Raw genomic sequence first — 23,458 nt, 5'->3', positions numbered from 1 at the left:
TTCTATGGTGATGCTTATCAATGTGTACGTGACTTTTTCAATGATGTGTAATGTAGAGTTATAGTGTGGGCAAACCAGGATTGCTAACCATAACATCAAACAGCATTTAACTTACCAATTTATTTCCCTCTCTAAGGAGAATATAGCACTCAAAGCATCTAAGGATTTTCTTACACAAACTGTCAGAGAGTCTTCTTATCCAGATAATAATGTTAAAACTATAGGTAGATGATGTTCATGAAATGTGAGTGTGATCCTCAAAATGGGCTACACAGTATCTGTAAGAGTGTAGACTCTATGGAGATGTACTCAAGACAGTTGGTGTTTGCTTCTCATCAACTTCTCAGGGCTTGAAATTTGGCCCTCAGCCATAGTTTCTTTCAGCACCGTTCATGCATTGTTATTTACTTCGGCCCAGTCTGCAGTATTTTTTATGATGTCCTTTATAATATATGACAATGTGTAGCAATTCGTAATGTCCTATCATTCCCATCTGTTTCCACCACCAATTCCTGGAACATTCACCTGCCCTGAATATTCATAAAATTTGCATATTAACACCCAGTGTGACACTTTTGCTAGGAATTTTTGATGTCCCTCTAGTACTATTTTTGCACCTGCTTTGTCAGTCATTTCAATTAATACTTCATACAGTTCTTCAAAATGCAACAGAATGGCAGAGACTAAATTAGAGTAAGAAAGCATTTATAAGCAGCCACTTAACTGGGAAAAATCCACAGTCAGTCCTTCTCTTGTCTGAGAGCATAATATATTACTCAGTCTTCTTTGTTTAAAGGCAATGAGAAAGAATATTTACTCTTAAATGCAATCATTAATATTTTAGAAATCAACTAGACTTGAATGAATTAGTGTTGTTCTGCATATTTTCCTCCACTTTGAAATCCCTGAAATTTTTTGTTCTGATGCTAAGGAAGGATGAAAACTGTCTTATCAATTACAAATACTTTAACAATACCTCACATTGTTAATATTGTGATACAGGAATATGCCTTCAAATGCTTATTTTGCCAATGCTTTCTTATATATCAACCATTTTATGCATTTATAAAAACTAAAAGTGAAATTATATCTGTGAATATGAATTATTCTTCACATATGAAAAATTCAGTGTTTGTGTCTCTTTATTCTGTAAAAAATTATTATCGGTATATATTTTAGTATATTCAACAACTTTAGTATATTCCCAGTTCATACAGACTTTCTATGTGTTGTGATTTTTAATTGAAAGTCAAAGAAAGCTAATTCAATTGAACTGAAGCAAAAAATAATTTGTATTAAATGTATTATATTAAAGTTAATATCCAAAATGATAAAATTGTAACTCCTAAATATTAAATAAACATGTCAAAAGTGGTATGACAAATTCAAAAAGCATTTGAAATATACATTTATATATATGTGTGATATATATACATATATGTGTACATATGTATACATATATGTATATATATCACATATATATTATGTCCAATAGAAACCATACTTTGAATTTTGAAATTTGATCCTTTCCCAGACTAATGATATGCAGGTAAATACTCTCTTGCGATGCTGGACAGTGTCAGGGAGCTGTAGTTCCATCAGCCATGTAACCACAAAGGTAAACAATAGATACACTTTAGTGCACTGTGTTGCCAGCATTTTTTGGATATTATGTGTTGAGCACCTTTGAAGTAGGGTAAACTAAGCTGCGATGTTAGCTAGGGTAGGTGGACTAAATATATTTTCAATTTATAATGGGCTTATAAGGACGTAACCCAATCGTAAGGAAGGAGCATCTGTATTTGGGTTTGATCTAACACTGGTTAATGTTTCACAGAGCAATGACTCTTTATAATTTTTCATCTCCCGAAAAGAATTCTTTTGCATTTGTATTGAGCAAAATTTACAAGTTAATCTTTCTACTTATATAGTGGTAAAATAGGCAATGTCAAGTCCAAAAGTACATGAACTTGCAGTAATCTCTTTTGCTTGTTTTTACGTTTTGAATAATTTTTCTGACACCTATCAGGCCCCATAAAGAATTTGAGTTGATCACCATTGGTCTAAAGGATATATTGTTGCTAACAAAAAAAAAAAAAAAAGAGGAAGGAAGAAAGAAAGAAATGGCTGCAAATTATTCTAAAGAAAACCTTTCCAAAAATTTTTTTAGACATTATCAGTAGAAAGTTATAAAAATCTTGTTTAGACACTTCCTTGGGGATAATCATGTGTTTGTGGTCACTGCAATATGAAGAGTTACTGCCCATAGTGTAACACCTCAGAAGAACGAAACAGTGTTTTGGCTAGAGGACAATGGAGAAATCAAAATAAGTCTTACTTCAAAATTTAACTGAAATCTTTTTTTTTTTTTTCCATGACTAATTCAAATATAGGTACTGGAGAATCAAAAGACCACTAGGGAAGAATTTTCAAATGATCCGAGTAGTGGGATACATTTTATTTACTTATTTTCTTTTAGAGTATGTGTCCAAACAGTCCATACCTGTCCTACTCTGTATGACTATAGTAGGACAGTCATACAGAGTATGACTAGTGACACTAGTTACTTATGGTGCCATAAGTGACTCACCAGGTGAGTTTCACAACACCCAAATGACCGGAGGTGCCAGAAAAATGTATACATGTGACTTGTATTCATTTTTTGTTACCAGTATATATTGAGTATTACAAATTTAATACAGTTTTTTATTTTCTTAAATGTAAATACATTTTTTTGGCACCCTCTGTATTCTATACCCTGTTCAACCAGGTGAGCGCGATGATTATGAACTTTGATGTCACTGAAGTGACAAATTGCTATAAGATTTTCCAAATGCTTGTTCTCAGTTTTTGTACTTAGCTTGTCAGGACCCCGGACATGGACTGGCCTATGGACCACACTTTATTTGGCATGGCTCTACTTTTGAAAATATCTTGAAGCAGCAATGACATCCTTGGATCTCTTTTCTCCTTATGCTTAATTACCTGATTTGACAATTTTTTTTTAATGTCGGTGGTCACCTCAGAAGCATTGCTGCCTCTGTTTTTAAAACGTAGTTACCAGTGTAGCCAAAGCACAAAGCTTATCCAAGAAAACTAAATCATGGGAATATGTTTTCTCAAAGAAAGAGTGGCAAATTTTATGTTGGATTTTCTATTTAGCAGTTGAGTAAAAATGAAGGATTTCTAAATTAGTTAAAACAAAATTTCAAACATAAAATTTATAGTACCACATCCTTACCCCTGCCTGTTGTTATTAGACTAGGTAGTCATCCTTTTAACATTAAATATCCATCAAGTGGACATATTGACCTATGGTTTATAATAAGGAGAAAACTAAACTACAAGAGATTTGCACTTGTGCCCTTAGAAGATTCCTAAAAGTACAAATTGCTTTAAATTCAAGCATTATAATTCACTAATCTTGAACACTAATTATTCTGCTCTAAGAGCACTAATGTCTAATAGTCACTGCAAAAAAGGTAAGCCCTTTGATCCTTAATTTCCATTTTTCAAACCTGGATACTTAGTGTTATTTTTTATCTGAATCGAAACATATTATGAAAGAAAAAGACTGAACGCAGTCCAAAGACTGCTTGAAATACCAGTATGTTCATAAGTTACTGAATCAAACAAAGATTCTAAAGGAGCTTTCATTCTGTAGATTGGAGATGGGGGTAAAGTTATAAATGGTATGCATCAGTAATAAGTGAGAAGGTATATTTGCAGGTAATCATTACTAAGGAAGGATTTACTTCCTTCCTTAGTAATGAAGGGGTGGGAGATTGAGTTTGGGGTGTGGGGAAGAGGGGTAAGGACATGTTGTGATGTTAATGAGAGTGACCAGTATCTGCATCCGCAAGAAAGTGCAGTTTGAGCAAAGATGGGACAGAGTCTAGGGAAGTAGCATTTCACACAAAAAGGACAGCTGAAGCAAATACCTTCATGCAGGTGGTTCTTGGTGTGGTCAAGGAGCATCAGAGAGAGGGAGGGGAGTAGGAGAGGAGCTCAGGAGGCGTCGTGTGCATGTGTGTGTGCCTGTGTTAGGGCGACACTACCTGACATCTTTTCTCCCTCACTCCATCTTCACTCTGGTCTTGCTGCTTCAGCGGGCAGATAAGGCTTGGTATCCCTGCGTACCTAAGGCTATGCAGCGTACCTTGATGCAAGGATGCTTATGGGACACACTCTGCTCTGTGTGCTCCTGTGCAAGATACCGTCCCCGGGAGCAATAGGGGATAACTGACAATTAATAAAACTTCCCCCATTCTCTCTAGGCACAGAGGACCTGTGACCTGCAGTTGCTCACAGAAATAGCCAGCATCCTGGGACAGCTTTCTCTTCTCCACTTTACTATCTCTAGTCTCCTCACTCTGGTTCTCTGCAATGACCTCCCAAAATAAACTCCTTGTTTGTAAACACTTGTATCAGACTCTGTAATTTGGGAAAATGGAAGCAGAGACCAAACTGAGCGGCCGGGTCATGTAGGACCATGCAGGTCATTTAAAACCTTGTAAGACTAATTTTCTTTGCAGGATTTTGGACCAACGAGTGAGATGATCTCACTCAAAAATAAAAATAAAAATAAAATAAGGGGAACTTGAGGAAAAATAGAAAAAGCACACTATCAATCAAATGACTGTAGGCAGCTGTTTGCCCTCACAAGCCAAAACACAAGCTCACATTTAGTCATGATAATCTCAGTAGTGTTTGAATTCAGATTCACAGCAGCCATGCTGAAATTCTCTTCTGTTCTGTGGAGAATAAGAAACCATGCCTTTGCCTCAGATTGTATGAGCCTTATGTTCTGAGCCAAGTGGAAAACATCCTAAGTAGGCTCTTGAGGGTTTGTGGAAGTGGATGAGGAATTAAGCTGATTGTAAATCACTTAATTTTAATTCTCTCAACGCTTGGATGTTATTACTATTCATAAAACCAGGAAGCATCTTAAATATATGGAGAATGTAATTCATTCAACAAAATTATGTTAATACGAAAAGGGTTGTCTTTTATATGATGCTTCTGTGGCTAATCTATAAAGAATGAGTGTGTGTATGTATGGATGTATATACACAGAGGGTGTCAAAAATGTATACACATTTTAAGAAAGGAAAAAACTGTATTAAAATTACACTCATGGTAACTGCTTTGAGCACCTCTTGTAATTGTAGAAGTCAAACGTGACTTGTATTCATCTTTTGTTATCAATATGTATTGAGTATTACAATTTTAATACAGTTTTTTCCTTTCTTAAAATGTGTATACATTTTTTGATCATATATGTTCCCTGTTTCCCCAAAAATAAGGCCTAGCCAGACCATCAGCTCTAATGCATCTTTTGGAGCAAAAATTAATATAAGACCCGGTCTTATATTCTATTCTATTATATAAGACCGGATCTTATACTGTATTCTATTATATAAGACCCAGTCTTATATTATATTAAAATAAGACTGGATCTTATATTGTTTTGCTCCAAAAGATGAATTAGAGCTGATAGTCCGGCTAGGTCTTATTTTCAGGGAAACACAGTATATGTATATGTATATATACTATATATATTAGACTTTAAAAATCTGTTGCTGGGAATCCAAAATGACCTTAATTGCTTTTACCCTTTAAATTCTACATTGATATACTGTATTCTTAGTACAACACAGATTTTTCTTGAGGGTAGTATTAACGGACAAGTATGTTGGTTTCTGACACCGCTCAAAGAACAAGGTGCTACATTCTGTCACATGCTATTTTAAGTGAACCTGTTAGAATACGAATGGAAACATGGATGCTAAATCTTTTTATCTTTCTCCTAATAGACAATTTTACCATCCAGAGTATTTCATTAACTCTGTATGTCAAAATGTTATATTTTGTTGAATTTATAAGTTTTTGTGTAATTTAAATTATAATTTGATGTATCTTCTTTTAATTAAATGTTTGTGTAATTCAAGAACCATGTAATGTCAAGAACCATGAAGGGATCTTTCCACAGTTGGAAGCTAACACTTTAACTTGCCACAGATTCATGGGCATTGGCAGGAGGCACAGGCACTGGGGTTAGAAGCAAAGGTATAGCAAGCTGTATGAGCTCCGTTAGCATCAGTGTTTGTCCCTCCCACCCATCCAAGTCCCATGGGGTGACGTTCAGGTGAGCGTAGATGGATGCCAAACGTGCAGTGAGTTTGTGTCACAACTAGAGACTCTAGAGTTTAGGAAATCTCAATCTTTTATAAGAAGACTGCAAGCAAATTGGTCACTTGTGCTGGGCTTGGAGGTGACTCAAGAGGCAAGCTGCAAACCAAGGTGGGCTGTCACTAGTGCCAGACTTTAGGCTGTTCAGCCAGAGGTATGGGACAGGCCAGAGCCAGATATTGCTTGTTTGGGTTTTGTGAACTCTTGAGAGATTTAGGAAAATCTGCAACATAAGCCAAGACAAGCTGTTTATATGGAAAAGCCACTGGAAGCCACTTGGTTGGCCTCAAAAGTTGATCAGAAAAGGTCTCAGGGAATCAGGGTAAATGAACAGTGTTAGCCACATTGATGGAGACTCATATATGGTGCCTGTCTTTGTCTGCAGGGCAGGAGCAGGGAGGGCTCAACGAAGAAACAACAGCTTCCACCAGCTCTTCCATCTGGGAGAAAGCTGCCCCTCCAACCCTTGCTCCGAGGCCAGACAACTCAGTTCTTCCCTATATGTCCCTGTCATCCTTCCAGCTACCACCCTAGCACTGGAGCTCAGAGTGAGTAAGTCTATTGGCAAGCAAGTCCATGCACGGTCTCTTTAAGAAGAACACTTGGGAATGCACCCACCCTCTGTCTCACTCAGCCACAATCTCCACTGTTTTTCACAGCCAGAAGTTGTGTCTCCCCAGCACTGAAACCCTGCGCTGAGGAGACTGGTGTGGGGCTGGGACCCATTGCTCCTCCAGGTGGGAGGGCTCTGCAGCAAAGATATCCCTCTTGATTTTTAACGGTAACATGCGTGTGTGGAAACAGCCCATTCTATGTTTCTGTCCCTCCTACCAGTCTCCAGGTAGCTTTTTCCGCATGTCCTTATTTGTAGGGTGTTAGTTCAGCTAGACTTCAGGCAGTTCTCAATGATGATTGTTCTGCAGCATAGTTGTAATTTTAATATGGTTATAAGAAGAGATAACTACAGCGTTTACCTACTCTGGTATCTTGACAGGATCTTCAAAGCAGTGTCTTATTTATAAACTTTGTATTAATTTAAATATGAGTGAAATGGACATTCTTTAATGTGTTGTGTATTTTTTTGTTACTCTTTTCATATTCAGTTAAAAGTGCTGTTTTTGTATTTAGAAAATTGCTCCATTGTCATAAATGCTGGAAACATATTTACCATTCTGTTGTTTAGTATTTCTTGCAATTACATTCCTGCTATGCCTGTGCTTTTTTTTTCCAGGAGTAATTTTAACTATTTGCGTAATTAAAATGTACTTTTTTCCTTTTTTTTTTCTTTTTCTTTTTTGGCTTTTGGATTTGTGTCCTCCAGAGACAGTTTATTTTTTCTCTCATAAAGTATAAGGAGATATAACAGCATTTTATTCTAAGTTCATAATGGTTTTATCTCTAAATCTTTGTTGCTATATCTCATGTGCCTTGAATAGAGCCATAAAAAAGTAAGTGCTGAAGAACATGTGTTGAATAAATAAATATATTGATTAATCACTTAATTGAATGCAATAAGTGAGGTATGGACAAAGCTTAATTCATTAAATATTTCAAATGGTTACTTAGTCTTTAGAAAACTATTTATTGAAAAATATAGATTTTTTGCTACTGATCAGAACTGATTTTTGTGTTTTATGAAATTCTGATATATCTTTGCATCTATTCATAGATTCTGTTTTTTTATTCTATTGTTATATTTGACTGTCTCTATGCCTTATCCATCTAGTTTAATTTTTGTAACTTCATAACAGAGTAAGTTCTTATAGTCAAAACTCTGTTTATAATTAAAACGATTATTAACATTGTTTTGAAAATTCTTGCATTTTTTTTGTAGATAAAAGGTAATATCTTTTTCAAAAGTTCCATTATGTAAAATAACCCTGTTATTGCTTTTAATGTTGAGGAAATGATGTTTTTAAACCAAAAACAGAACTTACATAATAACATTTTAGCTTTCTTGGAACAGAATTCTCTTTTAATTTATGGGTGTTATCACGCGGGGTGGCCTGCGGGATCTCTGGTCCCGCTCCCCACATAAGAACGCAGGACATGGTGAGGCCAAAAAGGAACACCCACGGAGACATAGGTAGGGGAGTCATACCACTATATTCTTGCTGGTGGATGGGTTGGAGACACAGGAAACAAGAGCGACACTGTCTGCAACCTGCCGTCCTAACTGCAATCTGCTCTTGCTAGCTCAGCCACCATCTTCTTGCTAGCCCCCATTTTCTGCTAGCGTAGCCACAGCAGTTATAATAGTGGTCAGTGGCTCACTGGTTACAGCTGACAGCCAACTAGCCACAGATGATGGCCATCCAATCACAGTTGGTGGCCATTTACTACTTGAGCCCGCACCTTTCCACGTGAGGCCAAGAGCCTGGAAACTGCACTCTTGGCTCTGTCCCCACAGGTGTAGTGTCCACTTATAGACATAAGCCTTTGAATATATTTTTAGAATATAATATGCAAAAAATAGTTGGCTTTTTATAAACATATAGGCCCTGTATGTATTCCTAGACTCGATTTCAAGTTTGCCTAAATATAAAGTTAGTTTAATACAAGTCTAACCAAAGGTCAAGATTATTTTATAAAATAAAAAGATATATATACATAAGAATACTTAGCATGGCATATAAACATATATAGGTAACATAATTTAGGAAATGGAAAAATGTTGAGGAGAATTTGCCTTTCTATGTATTATATTATGAAGTTATGTTTATTAAAGAAATAAAATATATCAACAAGCATGAGAAGACTATAATAAAACAAATGACTCAGAAATAGAAACTATTTTGTTATTTTCTATATAATTTAATAGTTTGTATATATGTAATTACAAATCATTAGGAACCAAAGGAGTAGTCAATAAATGGGTTTGAAACAATTGAATAGTGTTTTGGAACAATCCTATTTATATGTTTTTTTTGTGGCAGGTCCTCGAGGTTTCATTCCTAATCCCTGGAAAGTGAATATGACCAGTTATCACTCCCATAATTATGTTATGTTATATGGCGCAGTGACATTAAATAGGGGGATTTTCCAGGTGAACCTAATATAATCACATAAACCTTTTTAAAAGCAGTTTTCTACTTCCTACCAAAACAGAAGAGGAAGTCGAAAAGATTCCAAGAACAGTGGAATTCACATCCTGGCTTTGTTGAGGGGGCCAAATAAGAAGAAATGTGGTAGCATTAAGATGCTGAAAAAGGGACCCCAGCTGACTGCCAACAGGAATGGGGACCACAGCCATACAATTGCATGGAACTCAATTCCACCAACAAACAAAATGAGCTCAGAAGGATTCTCCCCTAGACCTTCAGGTAAAAGCCCAGCCCCCACACACCTTGGGCTTTCAGTCTCATAAGACCCTAAGCAGAGAACCCAGCTGAGTCCACCTGGGCTTCTGACCTACAGTACTACCAACCAGTAAATTTTTGTTGCTTTAAACTACTGTGGGGACAGAGCCAGGAGTGCAGTTTCCAGGCTCTTGGCCTCACGTCGAAAGGTGCTGACTCAGGTAGTAAATGGCCATCAACTGAGATTGGATGGCCATCAGCTGTGGCTGGTTGTCCATCAGTTGTAACCAGTGAGCCATTGGCCACTAATATAACTGCCGTGGCTACGCTAGCAAGGGGGATTGCAGTTAGCAAGTGGAGTCGGTTGGCAGAGAAGCGGACAGCAGGCTGCGGATCGTGTGGCTCCTGCTTCCTGTGTCTCCAACCCAGCCACCATCGGGAATATAGTGGTATGACTCCCCTATCCATGGCTCCGTGAGTGTTCCTTTTTGGCCTCACCATGCCCTGCATTCTGGTGTGGGGAGCAGGACCAGAGACCCTGTATGACATATGGTAAAACTATAACTGGATTAGTCATTTTCTATTACATGTGTTTACATGTACTATGCTAAAGCAACAAAAACAAATTTACAGAGAAAGCAAATAAAGTTGACAAACAGAAGAGTAAACAAGATTCCTATAGCTCCTGACTCTGCTCTTTTAAGCTTCTTCAGACTTTTCTGGATGTGGGTTTCATAAAAGCCCCTGTAGTTTATAGTCTAGATTGTCCCTATGGCTTAAGCTTCTTTGAGTAGGTTTATGATTTTACAACCAAATAATTTACAAAATAAAAATGGACAATTTAAATTTTCTTTTGTGTACTTGTTTGAATTATCCAAGATGTTTATATTAAATATATCTAAAATGTTTATATTACAGTAAAATAAATTTTCATTTAAACAATGTAAGAAAATATGCAAGAAAACATTTAAAAATCAAACAATACAGCAGGATGGTCAAAGTGAAACTACATTTATATATATTTATAACGAATCTAACTTCCAAAATATTTAAGGTGGCTTAGAGTAAAATTATATATATATATATATATATATATATATATATATATATATATTAGTATGCAAAATTATTTTCAAAAATTTCAACCAATTATAGAGGTGGTAGATATTATGCCAGGGAACTGGGATAAGAAAACCATAGCAACTGAACATAAAATTTTATTGAGATTTTTCTAGCAGCCAAGGGAGAAAGAAAGCACAATGGATGATTTCCTATACATTGTCTGATTAAATGAAGCATCCCAATTCTTTAGAAAAGACAAATTTCCCCCTGTTTTTTATAGTCTGAATTGAGCCTTTTAAATATGTGCTATTATGGAACTGTGGAAGGTGAACATTAGCAAAGTCAAATGATAATGTCATCTAAGACTTTAATTTTGCCCCCTAGAAATGTGTGTCTTAGCAAAGTAAAACAATGTGCCTTGGGTCAGATAGAAATAAGAGTATTTTGGCAGATGGTGCAGAAATATTTTCTTACATGAGTGCCTCTTGATATTACATTATTTAAATAACCATTTATAGAAGTCGTTTCTAGAGTACTATAAATGAATGGCCTTGGTTTGTAGCTTTGCAATTACATAAATATAAAGCTTGAAAATTGAAGAAATGGCTGCTTGATAGGCATTGCTTTCTTTTTTTCACAAATTGTGTCCTGGCCATGGTCTCCTAGGGTTTCGAACTCCTGCCAACAGTTCTTACAACAGCCTCCTGCAACCAGGGTTCAATGTGTAGTGGATGGGGCTGAGGGGCAGGTATGTGAGGTGGTAGGTCTTTTCCTTTGGGGGCTTGGTAGGGAATGATTGTAGTCAGCCTTCCACCCACATGAATATTGGGAGGGGTGGAGGGCTCTGGAGGAAGGGGAAGTTTTCTCACCCTCTTGCTAGGGGACTTGAATTTTAACTTTCCTCTTTTGTAGAAGGATTCTGAAAAAAAATCAATAAAATGCACCTAAGCCATCAAACAAAGAAAAAACAAAACAAAAAAGAGCTTGGCTCCAATTTGTTCTTGAATTATGGCTCCTACTGTTATCAAATAAGACGATTAAACTCTCAATAAATATCTGGAGTTCAAATATTTTGTGTTCTTTGTTAATGTGAGAGTCATATGCTTCAAATGGCAGGAGTTCAGGTGTCAAGGTAATACCCACATTATGAAAAAATTAGAGAAACTTATTTGTATTTTTGCCCAAGTAGAGGATATTTCCACCTATCAACTTTGGGCAAAATGGTGCATGTACTAAGAGAAAAAGAGAGTAAACATGTGGACTTAGAAAGTAAATCCATGATACCCAAGGATTGGAACTAAATTTCATCAAGGTGAACCCATGAGAAATGCTTTTGGTTTGTTTATAAGATACAAAATCCAAAGTTGTTGGGAAATAACATATGTTCCGTAAAAAAATAAGAGAATGATATATATTGACTTGAATCTTATCCAGCTTCACAGTTTTTTTGTTTGTTTTGTTTTTTTTCCTTATCATGACAGTAAGCTATATTTGAGTGGTTTATAGGTCTGAATTTTCAAGGGTACTGAGGAAAAGCAACAGTTTCATTTCCATTCACAGATATCACCTTCGTATTACTGCCAAAAACCAAGGTCATGGATGTGGTTTGGCTGAAGGCCCAGTGTAATCAAAACTACTGCAGGTAAAGTGAAATATTTCATTATGACCCTTATTTTCCAAATGTCTTCTTCACTAAACGGTTGATCAAACCTGGGCACTGGCTGTCAGGGGTGATTGTGGTCTCTGGGCAGACAGCTGAAGGAATTTAAAGAACTGAGTCTGCTTATGTGACATTTAGCTGAATGAGAACTATCCTTGAACAAATATATGAGAGTAAAAATGAAGGATGAACATAGAAAAAGGAGAGGACAGAGATTGATAAACCGAAGTTAGGCATGCCCTTCATTAACAATAGAACATTAACAGCAAGAGAAGGTGAAAAGCAATAAAGATTGAATTTTAAAAATCAGGCACTATGCCAAGGAAGTTGCCACAAGAATCAATAAAACATGACATTATATTAAAATTATTCTAAAAAGAGAGAAGATTTAGCACAAATTCATATAGTGACAAAGTTGGTGAGGATTCCTAAGTACTTTAAGAGTTTTGAAAGGGAAAACATGATGAGTTGGGAAACAAAACTATAAGAAGAGCAAAGTTATACTTATATTTACTTGTAAAGTCAGAAAATACTTGAAATAAAAATAGAAATATAAAAATACATATCCCATGGTCCAACAATTCCTCTTATACTAATCTATCCCACATAACAATAGAACATGAATATATATATATATATATATATATATATATATATATATATATATATATATATATATACAGGTAAATATATATACACATACCCACAGAGACATGTACATATATATCTGGATTTCATTGCAGTATTGTTTGTGTTAGGAAAAATTTGAAGCAATCTGAAATATCATAATAATTCAAATCTTTTCAAAGAAAGTATATCATGTGTAATAAATGAATTTCAAGTGAAAAGCAGATTGCACACTGATATGTAATAAAAATGTGTATACATATACATGCACATATATTGAGATTTGTAAAAATAAATATGCACATTAATATACATATTGCTGTATCTGTGTAAGTTGAGGAAAAAGTGGGAAGGATATACAACTCTTATGAGTTGTTATCTTGTTATATAGAACTGAAGCAATGAAAGAAGGGTTTCATTTCCTTACTTAATTTTTAAAAGATTCAATAGTATGGATAAACTTTTATTTTTATGAATTCTACATTTTCAAATCTAAAAACTTGATTTGAGATTATATACCCATCTGTATATTAGCTATCTGATTTCCACTGATAGATTGTGTAATTTTAGAGATTTTCATAATAAGACGAACATATCTAATATATCTTCCCAAAGGGAAAAGGAAGACCATGATTTTTTACATAAATAAATAATTTTTGCATTTTAAAATTTAATAAGAATGTGACAGGAAAGGATATGAATCCAGGCAAAACTACTGAATGCACACAAACTCTATAAAAATACTGGTAAAATGATAGCTATTTCTGTAAAATATTAAAAAGTGACAAAAGAAATGGCAAGCAAATTAATAGGGTAAAAGTAAATGATAGAAAAGTCACATTTGATGATATAAGATTTATTGAATTACAGAAGTCATGTTCAAGAAATCATCAGAGGATTTGTTGAATTATTGAATGAATTGTTACAAACTGATGAAATGTGAGCCCAGTTATATGCTTACATATGTAAAAACAAAAATAAAAGCTATAAAAAAAACATAAAAATGCTGTAAAAGCAATACAAAGTAGCATGAAAGGATGTCAATCCAATGAAAATGAGAAGGGTAGATGCAAGTTATATAATTTCTACTTGGCAACGAATGAAAAAGATAAGTAGTAAGCTTATAGCTACACAGAAACTTTGCCTAAAGGGAAAAGCTAAGAAGTAGAAAGCATTGGGATTCTAAGACCCAAGAGCCAAGGGAATAGCATGATGCTGATAATTCATGGATATAAGACAAGCTGATCAGGGAGTGAATCACACCCCACTGTGCATCAAAATGAGAAACAAACAGAAGTCCAAAGATTAATAAAACTGCATCTCTGTTTCATTAGTCAGCCTTTTCAAAGAAGCTCATTTGTGAAGGAAAAAGAAAATCTTGGTGTCTAAAAGGAAAACATTTTAAGAATTTTTCAGAGTTGTCATAAAACATTTGAGAAGGAAAATTCAGGAAGCCTGTATCACACTTTACAAAAATTGTATGCCCAAGGAACTGGAAAAAACCCATTCATCTAAAATGATTTCACTCCCAGTCTGGCCTAACTTTAATTTCCTTTGCTTCCTTCTTCTTTTTATTGAACTCATGGCTCTGGATAACTATGTTTTATTATTTCATCTAAAAATAGATACTTTTTAGAATATTTTACTGCTTTCTTCATTATGATTGTAGCCAACATATATTTAGTTTTTCCAATTAAAATAATTATAAAGAGCTAACGCTGTTATAGAAGTTTCGAATTGCATTGCATCCCTTCATGGCTGGGTGGAAATTTAAAAGAAATGTTAATAAGCTTTCAAAATATTGGTTAAATTTGTAGTTTTGACAGTTCCACAAGTGAATCATTTTTTAAATCAAAACTAATGAGCAGTGGCGTGTGTAATAAAATATTATTTTATATTTGACTGACCTTACGATGAGGCACCTGGTCTCAGTGTTGAAAAAAAAAAGGAATCAGGATGGGGAATAAAGAAATAAGGAAGAGATCTCACAGAGTCTCTGAGGCAGCTCTGAGCTGTGCACAGCCCTATTCAGCGTCTTGGGTGTGAGGATCAGCCTTGGGGCAAAATGAGAATTTGAGCATAAGGAATAAAGAAGTCACCTGAAGTTAGTATAAATCCAAATAAAGGAAATGCATGTAGACTATGTCATACACTAGCTACATGAAGGTAAACAACAGTTGGACATTTCATAAAGCTTTTATAGTCTCATAGAACAGATAATTTTAATAGAACTTGGAAGGGTAAGAAGGGTGGGTACCAAGGAAGTACCCTTGAGGTGAGGGAACAGACATTTCTCATCTCTTTGCCGTCTGGCTCTAATTCCTACTTTTCTCTTGAACTTAATGTTCTTTGCTCATCCAAGGTGCCTGACATTCTTGGTACCACATGCTTTATGAAATGCCTTCCCTCTCTGGATTATTTAATATGTTGGATGTCTACTGATATCACTACCCTGGCTCCCTCTGTCCTCCCTCTGTCTTTTAACTGGATATTCCTTAAGGCCATTCCCAAACCCTTACTCTCTGAATAACAAATTATAGTGGTTTTGAGGATGATTGATTTGAGTGGAAGAAGAATTTGGAAAAGAGATCAATTTAAAAGTTGTTGTAAAAGTCGAGAGATGACATCCAAAAAGAGCTTCACGCATACCTTTCCTTAAAGTGGTTCTTAAAGCAAAATTAGAATTTCAACAGTCAGAAAAGGACGGAAATATGCTGCTAAAATGAATGGAATGTTTCAATTCAAAGAACATCTATTTAACTTGAATATGGCAGAAGTAGAACCAAAACATATTTGAGATCTAAGCCTGAATTTTCAGTCATTTTCAATTTGATAGCACCAGAAAAAAAACAGTTCGTCCAGCATCCGTAGTGGAGATCTAATCAATAAAATTCCAAATCTCGATGTCATCTTACATTCATTGTTGGCAAAGGCAGTGAAAACGTATAATCAAAGCATTTTCAGCCCAAATTTTAAGAATACCAAAAATTCTTATGCCAAGAGATAAAAATGTCCATATTTTTCTTCAAGGCCTTTGGAAAGGACTCATCTTAAGATTTTAATGGTTTGTCAGTAACTAGAATGAGATGCAACTGACTTTATCTTTTTTCCTTGTTTGGAGTATCTTCATTGTTCCTTATGCTCAAGAATTAAGTCAAGCAAAATCTGCTTCACTTTTTGAAATTTTTAAGATTTATAGATTTTTCCAATTGTTTCTTTTCACATTTTGTGAAAACCACATTGTAGAAAAACCCACAAATTGTATTTAGGCTGAGTTAGATTAACATTTTTAATTAAACTGAGTTATGTACATTTGGATTTTTGTGAGTGTAAATTTTCTCTATCACTTGCATTAATTCTTAAAAATTAAAATAAAAAATTTGAATGTTCATTTTTATTCATTCTAATATTTACTAAAAGATATGCCAAACATTATCTGTTTAATTAAAAAAGTAATCCTTATGTCTTTGAAATGTTCTTCCATTTTAAATTTCAACCAAAAATTGGAAGCTTAAATCTCTGGCTTTGGTTGTAATCGTATGGAAATACTTCAGAAAGTGGGAACTTGCAACTTATGGCTTCAAATCCTAGATATTGCCATTTATCTTTAGCCCTAAATAAGACTTAAATAGTCTAATAGTTTTCCTTTCTTCCTGTAGCCAATTCTGGTTTGGTAATGATCTTGATAATGCTTCCATGACTTTTTAAGAACTATAGTCTAATCCTTACCATCATAACCCTAGAATATCTAATAATGCCTTAATAGCATCATAGGCATACTCAAGTTCATCATTCTGGTGAGTGAGCATTTCAAACAAATTTGTATGTCATTCTGTGATTAAACACTGTTAATAATCCTCATTGACTATAAGATAAAAATCTGAACTACTCAGTCTAGTATTTCAGATATTCTACTACGTAAATCATTTTTTTCTAATTCATCTGCCTCTATTTTAGTAGTCAAGAATACAGGCATTAGGATCAGAAAACTGATCTTAAACATCAGTCTCCCAGTAGGTCTGAGATCCAGGCCAAGTAACTTAGCCTCTAAATCTCTTCATCCTCCTTTATATAAAATGAGGCTAAGGACACCTACCACACAGGGTGAATGTAAAGATAAATTAAATAATAATATGTTTCAAAGTCCCAATAAAGTCCAAATCAGCAAAAAAAAAAAAAAAAAAAAAAAAGTTGCTATCATCATTAATATCTTGTCTTGCTAGATTTCTTCATACTCATCTGAACTGCTTTGGGTGCCCCTATACATATTAATTCAACCCAAAGGAATCATCACTCAAAAGAGGTTGCTCTTTCCTATAATGCTGCCCCATTCTCCGTATACATTTTAAGCCCAATGTCAAGGCTTATTTTCTCTAATAAAGCCCCTTTCTGACCTCATTGTTTTGAACCCCAAACAATAATTGTCTATACCTCATATATAGTTCTGTTATTCAAATATTTTACTTGTATATATAATCTCTTGAAGAAAATTAGTATTTCTTCTAAAGCAATGTTTTCCAAATCAAGATCAATTAGTGGATCACGAAGTCAACAGAGAGCACTGTGACTAGCATAAAACAACCAAGTAAAAAATAAAAGCAAAAGAAAGAAAAGTCTAAAAGGAGAAATAGATTAGAAAATATCAGACTGTAATGCATCTAATAAGTATGAATATTGTTTGATCAAATTAAAGTTGCATTTATTTGTGTGTGTGAGTATGTGTGTGTGTGTGTACACATTGAGGTAGTGTGGCCACTACCTAGAAAATGGGGCATACCAATTCGTTTCTGTCTTAATAAGGACCCATTGGATTACAATGGCTCTGACTCCTTCTGGTTTGATCCAAACAGAGTCCTAAGCAAAGAAACCAAAGTTCCATGAATGGTGACCTGAGAGATTCTCAATCAGACAGAAAATAAATATTCATATTTCATTGAAAATGGAAAATAAAATTATAATTTGGGAAACACAGGCCAGAATGTCTAAATATCATGACAATGTTTCAAAATAATTGAAGGTAAAATGAGTTTCAATCAGATTGGTATCAAATAAAATGAAAATTTAAAAAGAGACAGTTATAAGACAAATTGTGAAATAATTTGTAGTACTTTATCAGTAGAGTTTTGATGGTAAATTGTTAAATGCAATAATATGATTACCGCTCTTATTCAGTCTCATTTTACCCTCATTCTTGAATTATCGACCATATTGTGAATTGTAAATTATTGGTTGCAAATAATTCATTATTAAAATTTTGGTTTCTATTATTTCTAAATAATAGTTTTCTATTTCCAAAATAGTCTTTGATTGTTTAAGGTATATATAGAACATAATATGTCATTTTAATTTATTTTCTATTAATGGTTGATAATAGAGAGCAATGAAATTAAGCTAAATAGAATATTCACAAATAGTAATAAACAAACATTTTTATCATTTGGCAATCCTGAATAATTCCCTTTGGCCTATCTAACTTCATTGTATATTAATACCTGTATCAATTTTTATTTCTTGTTAGTGATTTTTCTTTGCATTTTCTTTGTAGAAACAATCTTAATCCCTTTTCTTCACTATCTTCTCCCATTACACTGATCATATTGTATTGACAGGATGTGCACTTGACTCCATCCACTAGGAGACTAATAATTTTTCTATATGTAGGAGATATTTTATCTATTTTTATATCCCCAGACACAAAATACTTGATTAATTGCTGGATTAAATTTAAGTTTTACTAGGACGATAACCACTAACATTTATGTGTATGCAGATCAATGCATTCACCACTAGATGTCACTCTTAATCACCACGATAGTTCTGGATAAATCCACAAAGATTTATATGAACCCTACTTTGAAATCCAAAAACTCAGAAAACCAAGAGTTATCTTAACATATTCTGGAAGGGCAAAACCTGACCTCAACCTACTTTATAGCAAAATCTGACTTGATCTGACAATAAACTACTTATAGTTTTCCTTTCCCACTTAGTGTAAAGGTTAATATGATTGATTACAAGGTGCTACCCAACCCCCAGGAAAGGTTATATAATATTTGAACTATATTGCACCTTATATTTTTTCAATACAACAGGTTATAACTTCTGAAAAACATCTTGCCCGATATTTTTTTTTCAAGATCATCTTATTTTCCCCCATCTTTATCGAGGAATATTTACAAATACAATTGAATAGATTTAACGTGTGCAACATGATGATTTCACATACATTGTGGAATGATTACCAAGACCAAGATAATTAACACATCCATTATCTCATATAGTTACCTATTTATGTGTCTGGTGAGAACACTTAAGGTTTACTCTCAGCAAATATCAAGTATACAATACCGTATTATTAACTATAGCCATCATGCTGTACATTAGATCCTCAGAATTTATTCATTTATAATTGAAAGTTTGTACCATTTGACCTACATCTCCCCATTTCCTCCTCCACCCAGGGCCCTGGCAACCACCATTCTATTATCTATTTCTATGAAATCCATTTTTTTTAAATTTAATATTCACGTGTAAGTGATACCACGTAGTATTTGTCTTTCTCTGTCTTGGCCCAAGAGTTTTTGGTAAACAATTCTTGTACTGCACCAACACTCCCCTTGTTATTTTTCAGGAAATACGATAATGATAATGAAAGCATTCATTAAATTGTACTCTACACATCTATGATAGCTCAAATCCCCCTATCTTTACACAAGACGTCTGCACCTAATTCTGTGCTATGAATCTTAATCTTTTAACATCCACACTATATGGCAATGTAAAAATTAAACTTTAAGAATTTATGTACCTCTGTCTAAAATTTAACTGGTGACAAAAAGTGCTCTATATACAAAGATACTTCATAAGTTTTCTGTTTAAATCTTGATTTTGTAATTCGGTTCTAGTATGACTGATACTTCTGTTTGACGTTCTCTGTTGTTTATCTCTCTCATGGTATATTTAAATCATATGTAAATGAGCTGGTCCCACATATTACACATTTTTATAATTGTAGAAGTATCTTTGGTAGCTTATCAGTATCCTAGTTTAAAATATTTCAGCTAAATAGGACATCATGATAGAATATTTTAAAATACTACTGTTAAACCCGTCACTACTTCTTTCCTATTTACCCCCAAATTATATGAACTTATTTTGAAACAGTATTTTACAAACTGTATGAAAACTGAAGTTGACTTTTTAGAATTTCTCTCTGGTAGGATGATCAATTCCCTTGTTTCTTGACCCCTGGCATTGCCTTTTCATGTATCTTTTGTTGATCTCAAACCTAATGCCTTATTTTTTGGCTTGTTATGAAAACCCAAATGAGGAACCAGGAGAAAGTCTACATGGTGTAATAAAATCACCTGAGTATGAATCAGAGACCTAGATCTAAGTCCCAGATCACCTGTGGATTAATTTAACAATACAGATGTCTCCTTTAACCCCTCTGCTTCTTATAAAATTAAGCTATAAATTGTGAGTATTTCTGCCTGCATAGCTATATCACACTTTCGTAATGACTAAGAGACGTTTTGTTTGCTTCCTGCCTGACTGTTAGCTAGCTTGCTGAAGGAATTAGTGGTGGGTTTTCCTCCTGTGAGGCCTACATTTATCAACTGGTTGGACCCAAACACAGTATTAACAATCCTAAACATGCCCCTGCACTCTGTAGCGTGAGCTCATCCAGTTTGGAATGTTCTGATTGTCAACCTAGCTCCCTAATAACTTATGAATTTTGCCTTCTTCCTTCCTAAAAATCTTAGCATGGAATGCAAAGGTGATGACAAAAACATTAAAATGTATTTTGCAGGTAAAAGCAGGAGGACAATTTAGATGAAGTGTATCATGGTGATTAAGCGTACAGACTCTGGAGCCAGAGTATCCAGTTCTAAATTCTGTCTCTATACTTTACTGGCTTTGGGTAAATTATTTAACCTCTCTGTGCATATACTGACATAATAACAATGCACTTCTCATAAATGATTCAATATCTTTAAAGCACTAAAACTATGCCTGGCTCATAATATGCTATGAATGTGTTAACTATGGTTTTATTCTAATTTGAGACATAGTGTAATGGTTGTAAACGTGAGCCCTGAAACTGAACCATCTGTCCTGAAATCCTGCTTATATCACTTACTATGTCCTTCAGTATATCACTTAAGCTTTCTCTGCCTCAATTTCCACACCCATAAAAAGGAGTAAATAATAGTATACACCTCATATGTGGGTTATGAGGATTAAATAATTAATGTTTGAAAGTAACACAGTATGATACACAGCACATAATACACATTTAATAAATGTTACTTATAATGCTAACAGATTGGAATTAAATATGTCTCCTATAATCATGGCAAGGGCTACTAGGTTTGTACCAGGGGTGTCCAAACTGCAGCCCATGGGCCAACTGCGGCCCGTGATCCATTTTTTATTGGCCCGCAGCAAATTCCAAAAATATATTTAGTTTACTTAAATAAACCAGGTGAGGCAATATGTACTTCACCTCAAGTGAGTGGCCTGGCTGTTTGTGTATTTTACCGCATATGGCCCTTAGTGGAAAACATTGAAAAAAGTTTGGACACCCCTGGTTTGTACTGATCTTATTTAATGAGATAAGTAAGACAGGGTAAGACTGGGGAAATGGAGATTAAATTGTTATAGTTTAAACATAAGGTGTCCTTGAGACAGCCAAGTAGAGATTTCAATTAGAAATTGGATATGAATTTCAGAAAGTGGACTTCACCAAGTTAAATTTTTTCCAGAGCCATCACTACAGACATAATTCTTAAAGCCACAAAAAAAGATTAAATCACCCAGTCAGAGAATGAAGTCAGCAAAGTTTAGGGAATCTGTTCCAAACCCTTAGGAAGTCCTGAACTTTGAGGTTATATTGAGGAGACACAGCCAGCAAATGAAATGGAGAATGATAACAGCAAGCAAAGAAATAAACAAGAAACCCAAAATTGTATGGAATCTCCAGTCTGGGAGAGACCAAACCATTCAGGAAAAAGAGGCTGGTAATTTGTCAAAAGCTGCTGTGCAGACAATTGAAATGAGAACAGAAAAGTGTTCATCGGGTTTCATCATTTAGAGCAGGAGTGTCCAAACTTTTTTCAACGTGTTTCACCAAGGGCCATATGCGGTAAAATACACAAACAGCCGGGCCACTCACTCAAGATGAAGTACGTATTGTCTCACCTGGTTTATTTAAGTAAATTACATATATTTTTGGAATTTGCTGCAGGCCAATAAAAAATGGATCGCGGGCCGCAGTTTGGACACCCCTGATTTAGAAGTTGATCCAAATGATAACAGGTTTCAGGTGGAGAAAAGGATGAGGATGGAAGTTAGCTTTAAATTAATTGAATAGAAGTCAAGGAAGTGGGCAAAAGCAGTTTAGACAACATTTTGGTTAGATTTGCTAAGAAACAAAGCAGGGAAATGATACATTCACTGTACAGGGATTTAAAGCCAAGGGAGCTCTTTTTGAAGGATAAAGGTAAAGTCTGATTGTGTTTATGGGCTGTATGAATATAAAACATTAAGACTGATAAGAAATCGAGAAAAACAGAGGAGATAGGGTATAAAGGGTAAGTGGAGGAGTCTGCTCTTGACAGCGGGACAAATCCTTTATTATAATAGGAAGGGAGTAGATGAATTCACACTCAACTAGTTTGTAGACTTGGTGATGTAAATAAAATGGGGCTCAAATCTAGCAGTTTGTACCTTTTTTTTAGGTATGTATTAGCCAGGCTTTAGTGAAGAAAAGATAAATCACTTCAGGGGTTTACAACTGAAAGAACACAAGGCAGGAATGTAGTTACACGGAGCAGAGTACCCACATAGGGACTCTCAGATAACACAGAGATTAGGGACAGCAGGGTGTGGGGGCAGAGCCCCAGAAAGAAGTTTCCAGGCTCTCGGCCTCACATAGACGGGTGCTGGCTCAGGTAGTAAATGGCCAACTGTGATTGCATGGCCATCAGCTGTGGCTAGTTGGCCGTCAGCTGTAACCAGTGAGCCATTGGCCACTAATATAACTGCTGTGGCTACGCTAGCAGAGAGAGAAGAGGGAAGAGAGAAAGAATGGGGGCTAGCAAGAAGATGGCGGCTGGGCTGGCAAGTGTGGATGGCGGTTTGCAGACAGTGTGGATCCAGCCTCCAGTGAGAGTATAGTGCCGCCAGAGAGAATATAGTGGTATGACTCCCCTACCTATGGCTCCGTGGGTGTTCCTTTTTGGCCTCACCATATCCTGCGTTCTTATGTGGGGAGCGGGAGTAGAGACCTCGCAGGCTTCCCGCACGACAAATGGCGCAGCGAGCAGGGTATGGTGCCGGCCAAAGCTCTCCAAAGAGTGGTGGAGCAGTTTGTGTGTATGAACACTGAGTCTCTGGAAGACCAAGAGGAGCAGCTGCCGGAGAGCTGGACCCCCGTGGAGGGGTGGGAGGACATGGACGGTGTGGGGGCGGAGCCCCAGAGAGTAGTTTCCAGGCTCTCGGCCTCACATAGACAGGTGCTGGCTCAGGTAGTAAATGGCCAACTGTGATTGCATGGCCATCAGCTGTGGCTAGTTGGCCGTCAGCTGTAACCAGTGAGCCATTGGCCACAATA

Source organism: Rhinolophus sinicus, chromosome 17 (genome assembly GCF_057876585.1).
Source record: "Rhinolophus sinicus isolate RSI-liver-muscle chromosome 17, RSI-T2T, whole genome shotgun sequence".
Lineage (NCBI taxonomy): Eukaryota > Metazoa > Chordata > Mammalia > Chiroptera > Rhinolophidae > Rhinolophus > Rhinolophus sinicus.
The sequence above is the reverse complement of the archived record's forward strand: the minus strand, read 5'-3'. Positions refer to the sequence as shown.